At 42.6% G+C, this 8,387-nt stretch overlaps 1 long non-coding RNA gene across 1 annotated transcript in view; it reads right to left on the bottom strand.

Annotated features, from left to right (window-relative positions):
- LOC109311279 overlaps positions 1 to 7,886 on the bottom strand; it is a 20,409-nt gene extending 12,523 nt beyond the window's left edge. The window contains exons 1-3 of the long non-coding RNA XR_002101458.1: positions 7,649 to 7,886; positions 6,266 to 6,343; positions 5,315 to 5,425 (exon numbers count right to left, since the gene is read on the bottom strand). This is a non-coding gene — a long non-coding RNA (uncharacterized LOC109311279). The remainder of the gene's footprint in view (positions 1 to 5,314; positions 5,426 to 6,265; positions 6,344 to 7,648) is intronic.
- Between the last annotated feature and the right edge of the window lie 501 nt (positions 7,887 to 8,387).

Raw genomic sequence — 8,387 nt, 5'->3', positions numbered from 1 at the left:
GAGGATCACCTCTTCGGACCTGCTCGAGATGCATCTGTGGATGCATGACAAGGTGCGGTTGGCCTTCCTAACTGCCTCCCCACACTGCCGGCCCATGTTCATCTTGGAGTCAATGATGACCCCCAAATCCTTTTCCGCCTCTGTGCTGGCAAGAGCGGAGTTCCCTAACCTGTAAGGGAAACAAAGGAACTCTTCATGGGCACAGAAACTGCCCCAAGGCTAAGTGAAGAACATCAATCATTCTGGGTGGTAAAACATGCACTAGATTCACATTTACAAAAAAAAAAATCACCAAAACAGAAAAGTCTCTATAAAAATGGATAATAAAAGAAACCTAGGTTTGATGAGTCATCCAGGACATTAAACAGAATAATTGCAATAGGAAAAACTGACAGTGGAGAGTTGTTAGCAAGAAACATTAGGAAGAACAAGTTATCTTTGAGAGGGGAAGGAGGGGCCTACTAAAAATTATAAGATTGGAGATCTGGATGAAGGAGTTGAATGTATAAAGTGCTGAATTAAGCAGATGGGTGATAAATATGTGTGTGTAAGGGACAGATATGTCATTAGTAGCCAATGTGATCACAAAATTCCACATCTGGAACTCAACAAACCAGGCTGGCTTCTTACCTCAGTCCAGTAATGCTCAAACTCTGGCCCACCAGGCCATGTCATTGCCCTATAGCTATCCCCATCAGTCTAGAAATTTGGCGCTTGGGGAGCAGTACTTCATTGGCACTCCCCTGCTACTAAAGTTCTAGACCCAGGAGAAGCCCTGAAGGCCGGATGTCATGGCCCTCCACGTTAGATCATACCAGCATGCAGTGAGGTCCATGCGTAACTGTATTGGGTGCATGGCATTGGGCCAACATGCCAGACTGCATCTGTGGACTGACCCCATGCATCAACCCCATGCTGAATCAGGTCCCATACACAGGATGTGGCTCTTGCACTGGGCCCACATGATTCATTCAGCCCATGGGCCCAGAAGACTGAACACTACAGCCGCAGTCTATTATGAGTACTTTGCAAAAACCTACCCATTCCCCTAGCATAAGCAGCGTCAATGCATTGGGTGTAGCACCAGTACACTAGAAGGGATGGTGTCTTCCATTTCTTAAAAAAAGTAATGGTTCTGACAAGAGAAATATAAACTAGTTAATACTAAGCTAAGTTAATACATAGCTAATAGATTAGTTCATTTAATTTGTTAGGTACCGTGTGTCTATTAATATTAACTAACTGATTCAATCTCCTTGTGAACATGTAAGTATTAGTACCCCCATTTTACAGATAAGTAAAGCAAGACACAGAGGGTCTTTCACCCTCTACAGGTTCCCATTTGGGGGAGGTAAGCTTCTGTTTTTTCTGTTTGTTTCTTGTTTTTTTTCACCTTTCTCTGAAGCACTGGCCACAGCTAATGGTAGGAGTTTTGACAGGGATGTAGTTGCTCAAGGTCAAACCGATCATCAGATCTGAAGTCATGAAGGGATGTTTCTCCACCTCTGACTGGCAGGGACTTTGTGGAGTTTTGCATTCTCCTGAGCATGAGGCATAGTCTTTGGTGGGGCCTTTGTCTCCTTTGCTTTTGACCTGTAGTATGTTGCATGGTAGGGGCTGTGGATTTTGCAATGTTCTTTGTAGTGTATGTAAGCACCTGGAGCATATGATTTATAAAAATCTGGATTAAATGGTTGCTGTGAATGCTGAGAACCGGACTTAATGGAACAAGAAGCCCTTTCCCATCCCATATGTTCTTATGTTGAGAGACTTACCCAAAACACACAGCTAGTGGCCAACAGAATCAGAGTTCAGAAGTTCCTGAAGTCTAGTCCCAAAACTCCACTAAGATTTAAATGCAGACAGAAAACTAGTAAGTGCTTGGTGAAACATATCCTAAGTGAACATGAAGTGAGTCACCAAAGGATTTAAAAATCAGATGATCTTGCTTAGCAAGGGAATGGAACTTTCTGATAATGAAAGGGACTTTGCAAGTCATGTCAGCAATAGGAAGGATGGGAAATTTGGGAACATGCTGCTCAGCTGGAGGAAAGGAGGACAGTAGGTTAGCAGAGCACATCAAGAGATGTAAATCACAAGCCCAGTGGACCAAGCTAGGATGGAAAAACAACACCTAGAGCCTCAAATCTGACCGCACAAAGTAGGGACAAATTCAGACTGCTTAAATTCACTCCTCCTAGTGCTTTTATCTTCAGACATAAATATGCTCGTACAATGCCTAGCATAAAGGGGCTCTAAACATTAAGGGTATCTTCAGGGGCTATTGCAAGGCTAAGCAGCAACAATGTATAGAGATGATGCTATCCCAAAGGAAGTCCAGTGAAGTGCTGGTGAACTGATCAAAAGCATGGAAAGAGCTAAATCATTGTGACAGTGAAAACCTATTCAGTTAGGAAAAGACAATTCTCTGGGAGGGATCTCAGTGGGTCATGTCAAACTATTTACGTGCATTTGATTTATGAGTTTTGACAACTGTTTGTCCATCATGCTGAGCACAAGCAGATGCTGGAGACCCGGGTATGCTCCTCACTTGAAAAAGTCAGAATGCACAATGACTAATTGTTTGGGAGCGGAGAAGCCTGCAGGAAGCATTCAGGTTTGGGAGGAAGATGGTCACTGGATGGAGTCTTAAAGCATTGAGTGGATGTATACAAGGGAAGAAGGTGATCCAAGTCAGAAAGGCTAAGAACTTGCAAAGCTAAGGATGTATTTATATGGGAAATTTATATAAGCTAAAGTATGCATTTAAATCAGTAGTTCTACAGTTATATATATGGACACACTTATTCCAGTGTAATAAGTGTGCTCAAAACAAAAGATTTCACTCACAGCAGAATAAGAGTGCCCACATAGAACCTAAAATGCTGATTTCACTTGCCAGTATAGTTAAGTTATATCAGTATGACTGGTGAAACTGTTCTGTAGGCAACTCCTGAGTTATGAGACTTTATTCAGACAAAACAAAGCTGAAGAGGCCTAGCACAGAGTTGGATTTAGGGCCAGACCAAGAGAAGGTTGGCTTAAGGAGTTATGTTGCACCTCATTACTGTAGAATTATTGTGAAAATGTGTTAACCCTTTGATTTATAATGAACATCCCACAGAAGATGTGAAGGGGGTGATGGACATTTGTCTCAGTTTTCTTATCATAAACCACTCAAACTTCATGGCTGTGATAAAGCCATCAGAACTCCAAATACCAGCACAGTCCCAGACCATTGCAGGTCCCATTCATTCCTCTACTACCCCTCTTCTCTCTCATCCACACAAACACTTATTATAACAACAAGCACTTATTTTACTATTCTTTCCTGTCTCTTTGATCTGATCACATCTCTGCTTGTTCTGGAATCTCTTAAGAGCTCTCCCAAATTGAAGCAAAATATAAAGCAACATCTTGCAAAACTGAACTACAGCATCAGGTCAAGCTCTTAAGCTGTTAGGAATCCATACTCTGTTCTGAATTTTACCACTAGAGCCTCCATGCATAGCATGGACTTAGGCTCTAGATGAAAAATCTGGACCTGGGAGTTGAACTAGCTCTGCTCAGAACAGCAAGTTGTGAAATCTGGATGGATCTAGTTTTGAATCTTCAAACTCCCACCAAGTTTGGAGTTTGTTGAATCTAGCCATTAGATTCAGACGCATCTTGACTATTACATTTTCATATGTTTGCATGGATTTAAACAAAATAATACACGCTGCATACTGTGGATCAGGATTCCTCATACTTTGCCATAGAGCAGGCCTCATAGAAATGATGGGTATCTTCTTTCCCAGTCTTTAGAGTGCAGATCACTTCTATTCCCATTCAGGGTGGCAGAATCTCTTGATGGTGGCTATAACGCATGCTTGCATGGGGGAAGCTCACTATTAGGAGCTGCTTAATGACTTTTTAGCTTCTCTTAATGAGATTGAGCAGCTGTAAACAAAGAGGAGCCAGCAGTCTGGGACCAGCCAGCTTTCTGAGAGTCACCTGCAAGTTGGGGAACGTCTGCTATACATAAATCTACCTCACAGTATCTGCTTGTATTGTTCCTCTTGTAGGTCTGCTGTGTTAATGAAATCTATCATCTTTCAAAAAAGGTACATTTCAGCCATGTCTAGATCACAAGCTTATTGCTTGGCAGCAGTGCCTTCAAATATACTAAGTTGCTCTACACACACTAGCTCCACAACTAGAAGTCTTGTAGTCACCTTCACACTACTCTGGAGGTGAGCTAGCTGGCACTGTCACTCAGTCCTGCCCATTAGATCATGCCCAGCAAGACAAGTAATTGGATGCAGTGCTTCCAGTGAGGAATTAATGTGCATAGAGCAGTGCAGCATGTCTGAGGGTGCCACTTCCAGTACAGTAAGTGAGTTTTTGAACCAAACCTCACTAGCGATGTTTTATTAAGAAGCTTCTATGCTTGAAGTCACACATGTACCCTGTTCCATCCATCATTCTGGAACGCAGGTGCTACAAGGCAGGCTCTTGTACTAACATGCCAAGTGAAACCTGTTTCCTGCCTACCTCTATCCAAATGACATGCCAGACTTCACTGGCTTCTCTAGTTGGAAATGCCAAGCTGGCAAGACAGCTTCCAACCTAAACAAAGCAACCTTTCCTGACAAGAAATACAGCACTGAATCCCAAGACAAGAGCTCTTAGCAAGCAGAGACTCCATGAAAAACACAAAACTAACAACAGCGGCCAAGACAAGTCTCCTGTCTGCACAGAGAGGCTGAGTCATTATTTTATTAACAGGCCCACAACTACTTTAATGTGGGCTTAGGCTGCAAAAACAAAAACATACATAAAAGCATTTGGAATTACTTCATAAAATACTAAATCACAATATTAACCGACTGACCTTTGCTCTGCACAGACCTGCTAATTTTAGCAATTACCGCCAACAACTTGAACATATCAAGTGGGCAACTGTTTAACAATAATGACATCTGCTTGGAAAATCCAATTATGTCTAAACATCTTTAAATCCCCACTAGGGGATACCTGCTTTCTTTTTGCAACTGTTAGTCTCTGCCTAATAGGATTTTAAACTCACAGCCTGCTGCACGCTGCAGTGGCAGTGGCCTCCTCTCCCTGGAGTGGCAACAGCAGGGCTGCGATCACATTAAGCAGGAAGTGAGTCTCTCTTCTTGGACAGTGATGGAAGTGGTTTGATTTTTTGACAGACTAATCTGATAGACAGACGCATTAGCTGGATCCCTTCACTCCAGCATTTCCCCTACAGATTCCAATCCCTACACCACCACTTCTGATGCTACGTGTATTAAGAACAACTGACCAGCCCTAGCTTGCTCCCAAAGGGTTTCCAAATCTTTAGGGGCAGATGCCTGATCTAGTGGACCCTTCCAGTGGTTTTTATCCTTTGCTGGACATCTGAAGCAAGTTCGTCCTGTAATAACAAATTGAATCATGAGCCCATACTGACAGTTCCCATTGGCTGGCCAGTTTCAAATATTTTGATCTGTTCAGTGCCCACAGCAGGGCACTGAATAAAGGGTTCTTCTAATGCAGGACTCATCTCTGCAAAGAGATGAGCTTGTGGACACCTAACATAAACTGCCTCACTTCCCATTCACACTGATCCAAGCCATCTCTCCTCCCACTCACAATCATGCAAATACCTCAGCTACAATAACCAGGAAATCACTTTTGGGTATTTAACTGTCTTTAATGTGATGAACATGTTATTCTTTCTGGAATTCTTTCTGAAGTTTCAATCAACATTTTGCTTTTAGCTTCACCTCCACATCCCAATTGCTCTGTTCCCCCCTTCCCCGCACCTCCTGTTCCCTAGCCACTTTGTTCCTTCTCTGAAAAGGGCAAGGAGAAAGGTACCACTGTTTACTCCCGGCTCCTTTATGTAGCAGCAAGAAGACAGGTAGGGTACCTCCTCTTCCACATTTCAGCTACATTTCCAGGTGTTTCATTTCTTCATTGTAAAGAAGCCTCAAGGAGGAAGAGCAAGCCTTGTGAGTTCAGCCAACAGCTTATAAACCTCCCCAGACATGGCCTAGTACAGAGCCTCCTAGACTCTTTACAGATAACTATAATGGTAAGTACCCTGTTTAGATCCCATTTATATTGCTGCAAATCACTGAGCTCAAACAAGTAACATCATAACATCACAGTAAACCAAGCACTCACCAGTTGGTCTTGAACAAACTGCACTAAACAGACCACCAAAACTTGGCCATATTCACTACTAGGACCCACATAATCCCAGGCTCACCAAACCATTCACAATGGCAGATAATGAAGCTGGTAACAATTCACTGAAGAAGAATAAAACAGCAGGCCTGAGCAACATCTGGAAGGAACAAGCAAAAACACTTCAGATCAAAAACCTGGGACCAGTTACTTCATTTATATAACTTCTCTGTGGCTATCCATGACATTCCAAAGCTGTGGTGACAAATCTGAATAACGGCACTCCTCAAACTGCATAAAAATCCAGTGGAAACCAAGAGTTTCTGATCTGTCTTCTCTAATGCCATGTCTACAAGCATTTGGAAAGGCTCATACTAACCTGCATCACACTACATGTCAACAAGATGTTGATCCCAGAGCAAGCTGGATTCTATTCAGAGAAATCATACACAAACCAGCTGCGCAGTTTTACCCAATATATTGAAGTTGGTTTTGCAAAAAGTCATGGGAGCTGAATTTTTAGGCCTATTGGCAGTATATGATACAATCCATCATCAAAGGCCATTGAACAAATCGCTGCAGATGATTCAAGATTTGCATTTCACTGAGCTCTTTCAAATTCTCTTTGTAGAACAGGATAGAAAGTAAAGTCACTGGTGCTGACAAAGAATGACCTTTCACAAGGCAGTATGTTGGCCCGTTACTGGTTATAATATACCGCTGATCAGTCCACGTCACCTGGGTGTCAGGGACCAAGATAAGTTTCATTTTTGTAGAGGACTTCAGTGTAAGAGCTCAAAGCAAGGACCTTTGCCAAGTCAAAATAATCCAGATAGCCACCTTAATGCTACTGATGTACCCTGAGAAAAAGCAACTATGAGACAACTGGACTAAGCCTCAGGTATCTGAGCTCCACTTGAGAAACATAGATGTGAAGGGAGAATTCAGTGTCACATTTCTAAATATTCTAAAAATTTCTAACAGAAGACCACCCCACTGCTCAATCCTGTTTACCTTGAGTATGACTTTCAAGCAATACTTGACTTACAAGACACATCTCAAGAAAGCCAAGGTGATTGTGAGTTCACAAGGTACCTCACCTAGAAATTGGTCAACCTCAAGTGGAGAGGGAATGCCTCTTAGGCTAACCACACTGGCATTTTGTTATTCTGCAGTGGAGCATGTGAGGTCACTATGGAACAGGTCAATGAATGCAGAAAGGACTGACACAGTGCTGAAAGAATGCTGCAGAAGCATCACTGACTGCCTCTAACCAACCAGCGTTGGCAGCCTTTATCTATTGACTGGTACTGCAGCTCCAGATACTAGAAGGACTGTGGTAAATTGTATACACAGTACATGCAGACCATGTATTCAAGGCATCAGTTCTACCATTATATGCTTGCTGACAGGTGACTTAAGTCTCTTCAGAGCTATATTACCATAATTGAACCTCTCAGCTCACCTCTGAAATGTTTGTGGCTGGAACTGTGGTACACTCAACTGCAAACAACATCAGTAGTTGCTAAGATGGACCAGCGGAAATTCCCCAATGAGGGACAGAACTTTGGGCAGACTGGCAATGCATGAACGACCTTCGCATGGGTATCACTTGCTCTACACTTAAGAAATTGATTGATGAGGTCCAAAACACAAATGGCATCAATGGCAAAGCAGATGTACCTCACCTGCTTCAGTGTCACCTGTTGGAAGAGGTGCATGCAGCTGATCAATTTAACCCTTTAGTGACTGCAAGGGCTTTGTGTCTGCAAATAGTCATCACTGGTTTGATTATGTTGGTATAATGGACACAAGATGAATGAACAAACTTGAGCACAGGGAAGATGCATTGCCATAAATAGGATCAGAATCATTGCCAAGATTCTTGTTCCTCATTACCTGGCATCTCTTTGCTGTTGGAGTGTATCAGATGTTTCTGAGTCAAGAAAGACATTCTGCTCTCAGCCTGGTTCTTTCCGATGAGGCTTGCATAATCACGGATCTGGAACATTAGAATCTGTTGGCACAGGAGTGATTGTAACATCACAATACATGTTCCTAGCCAATCCCAACACTTGAGAACAGTTTCAGTTTTCATGGGTTTGTCCTGTGATGTGCAGGAAATTAAATAAAATCCTGAAGCTATTTTGGGCTTGGTGACATGTCAATGTGTAATGATGTGCTGTCAATCCATGACAACGTAA

Source organism: Crocodylus porosus, unplaced genomic scaffold (assembly GCF_001723895.1).
Source record: "Crocodylus porosus isolate Cpor-Errol unplaced genomic scaffold, CroPor_comp1, whole genome shotgun sequence".
Classification (NCBI taxonomy): Eukaryota; Metazoa; Chordata; order Crocodylia; family Crocodylidae; genus Crocodylus; species Crocodylus porosus.
The sequence above is the reverse complement of the archived record's forward strand: the minus strand, read 5'-3'. Positions and strand labels throughout refer to the sequence as shown.